Source organism: Parasteatoda tepidariorum, chromosome 8 (assembly GCF_043381705.1).
Source record: "Parasteatoda tepidariorum isolate YZ-2023 chromosome 8, CAS_Ptep_4.0, whole genome shotgun sequence".
NCBI lineage: Eukaryota > Metazoa > Arthropoda > Arachnida > Araneae > Theridiidae > Parasteatoda > Parasteatoda tepidariorum.
In genome coordinates, this window is record NC_092211.1 from 7,300,058 (window position 1) to 7,303,357 (window position 3,300).

General features: G+C 28.0%; 1 long non-coding RNA gene across 1 annotated transcript in view; it reads left to right on the forward strand.

Annotated features, from left to right (window-relative positions):
- The window catches only part of LOC139426215 (uncharacterized), an 11,175-nt gene extending 8,008 nt beyond the window's left edge, over window positions 1–3,167 (forward strand). The window contains exon 4 of the long non-coding RNA XR_011637425.1: window positions 2,692–3,167. This is a non-coding gene — a long non-coding RNA (uncharacterized lncRNA). The remainder of the gene's footprint in view (window positions 1–2,691) is intronic.
- Window positions 3,168–3,300: the final 133 nt, after the last annotated feature.

Consider the following 3,300-nt stretch of genomic DNA (forward strand, 5'->3'; position numbering starts at 1 on the left):
CGTTCCAGTATGCGCGTTGCTATCTGGAAAACCTGGAAAAATCAGGGAAATTTGAAATCTGATTTGAGTGGCCACCCTGTTATTGTTTCTCATTGTTATTTCATGGATAATAAATCCTGTCTATCAGAGATTATCATATACCATCGCATGTCATGTTGTAACCTTCATCACATTGGTATAAAATAAGTAGAATTTTATGGATTTCCTTTGGCGTAAATTAAATTTATCTTAAATAGAACTCCCGATTATAATATAAAGAGACCCAGAAGGATGGAAGTCCTAAAGATCCACAATTTCTAAAGTATAGCAGAATCACTGATCTTATATATTTAGTAAACTGAATAATATGAAAGGGGAAAGTAACTCACCTTTTACATAAAATTCAAATACCATTTTTTGCTGAAAGTATGCATAAAAAATTAAGTAACAAAATATGAAGAGAAGAAGAAAAAAAGATTAAGCACATAGCCGAGCTTAAAAAAATTTATTATTAATCCAGTACTTAGATCATAATTTTAATTACAAATTGTCAGGATTAGAATTAATCATGGAATACAGCTATAAAGAATTATGATAAGCAATAATTATGATCAGAGTAAACATTATTTTATTCCCTGTGGCAGAATTTTTTGGCATTCTGCGACAAACCTCTCTAGCGCTAATATCTTTCAGCAAGATACTTTTAATAATAAATAATGCATATGTTATTAATGACATTTAAAGTAACAGGAATGTTGTATTCCAGGGTTGGCAAGGTTTAGGACAGAATGGATTAATCCACGGTTTAAACCGTCCTGTCCAAAACCCTTTTACTCAAAATATGTCACAATTTTATCTGAACAATATTTAAGAGGTAAAATAAACATAGAGCTAATAACATATTGATAATTAAATCTACTATATAATATTTGTTTTTAAAAGTATAATGTTTTATTAATATTGTTTGATTCTCCAATTTAAACATTAAACAAAGGAAGATTAATCAGTAGGATCAAGTTCAATTGGTCCTCTCATTCAATAGTACATAACTGAAGCTGGACCTTTCCATACAGGTTAAGCTATTAGGAACTATGTGCTTGGTTAGTCATAAACAGGTTTATTTACCTATAGTACTATTCAAGAATACTGTTATTTCATTCATGTTCAATTCTTTTAGCATAGTGGTGATACATCACCAGTGTCAGTAACTGAAACTGATGTTATGCATTTCAAAACTGTTAATACATTTTTCAGTTATTTTGTATTTTCAATCTAAACTAATATATTTATATTTAAAAACAGTTTTTTTAAAAATAGATGTCTTTTTTATCATCCTGTGATGCAGAAATTATAACATTTTTTTAAAAAAATATTGTGAAAAATAAAAGGTTCATTTTTAAACAAATTTAGCATTTTTTAAAAAAAAATATTATTTTTTCATATTGCGTTATTTATCCTTATGCAAAAATATTATATATCAGTATTAAATGCATATTTATATTTAAAGGATTAGGCATTCACTTTTGTTGTTCAATGAATTATGGAGATTCAAAAATTATAAACCTTTTCCTATTATATTATATTAATTTTCTTTTGATAAGTTAAAGTAAATTGTATAAAAAATATCAAATATTTATTGATACATGTAATTATTATGTGTACAATGGTTACACCTATAGAATTTTTACCTTTTACCAAAGTTCAACATTTTGGACAGTTTTACCCAGCTTAGGACAGTTTTACCCAGTTTAAGACAGTAAAACCCACGTGTCCTGTCCAAAACCAGTTAAGGACGTCCAAAACCCCAACCCTGTTGTATTCACAAAGAAAAACCTATTAGGGTATAATAAAATTGTACTGTCCCATAGCGTGGGGGTTCAGGAAATAACACTCTTAAATAACACTATTTATTAATTATTTAAAACATTTAGAATACAGAAGATGCGTTATAATACAACACCAACAGGTGAAGAAAACTAAACTGAAACTTTTAGAGGGTAAGTCCCGATTCGATTGCGTAGGCGTGATAGTTCGTAAACATAGCCTTGAACGGCTAAATACATGACAAAAACTTTATGTATTTTTTTAAAAATGAATATGCAATATTTTTTATATTCTAATATCTCGGCAATATTGTCCCATTTTGTAAAAGAAATAACACACTAATTATTTCTTTTTTGGCATTTTGTAAATCCTCATCACATAAAAAAAATAATTAAAAATCATAAAATCAGTGAAAGAAAAGAAAACCAAAATCAAAAAATCACGAGTATTCTTCCCCTCTGAAAGGAAAAAAAATCTTTCAAAAATTTTTGCAGAAGAAAATTTTTTGTTTCAACGCTCTTTATTTTTCATTTTTATTAAATAAGAATCGAAAAATTATGAACATTTCTTTCTCCTCCGATGCGCGAAAAAGGCTTCTTTTAAGTATAATTTTAAAGAAAGAGAACCAACATTTTTTACTTTCTAAAGAAACGTTTCTGTGACAATGTCGCTGCGATTCTGCCACAATTCTTTTCTAACAGAAATAGTGTATTTTAAAACTAGAAAAGAATAGTATTATAAGTCTAGCAAAAAGAAAAACAGTGCAATGCCCTTAGAAATACCATTTATGTGTAATATTAACTGGATATTTTACCCAAATGCTATAGATATTTCTCTGATAAAAAAAAATATTTGAAGTATTAACCACATTTTTTGTATCTATAATAGAAAAATGCTGATAAAAGTTTCTTGCATTCCATCACAAGATGGTCCCTGCAGCTGATGGGCAAAGGTATTTGGAACAGGTAATGATACATTATTGTTTTTCTTATTGCTAAAAATCAAGAAATAAAACATTATTAATTGTAAAAATTTTGTTTAAAAATAGATATATATTGTAGTTAACAAAAGTAAAGCTAATTTGATGTGCATATAAATATTCTATAATTACAATAAATAAAGAGGGGGGAAAAGCTCGAGAGTTCAAAACTTGTATAAAAGGATTTAGAAATGAGTACCAACTTTTTATCTTTATTATCAATCAACTTGGAAAGCATAGAGCGACGTTTATTCTTTCTGCCAGCAAGTATTTGTCCATAACCAGCATACGTCCTTAATTGATTTGGGCGAATATTATATAGCAGTCTATTAAACTTTATCATTTCAAACTCGTCAAAACTAACATATATAATAATTACACAAAACAGATCAGTTTAGTTATTATAGCTTATGTATTATGAAAGTATTACGAACTGTGTGTTTATTTATTGTATAGTATTGAGTATATAGTAAAGTGCGGCGTGCTCTCTGCTTTCGCTTATAGCACTGCGTTTCAAT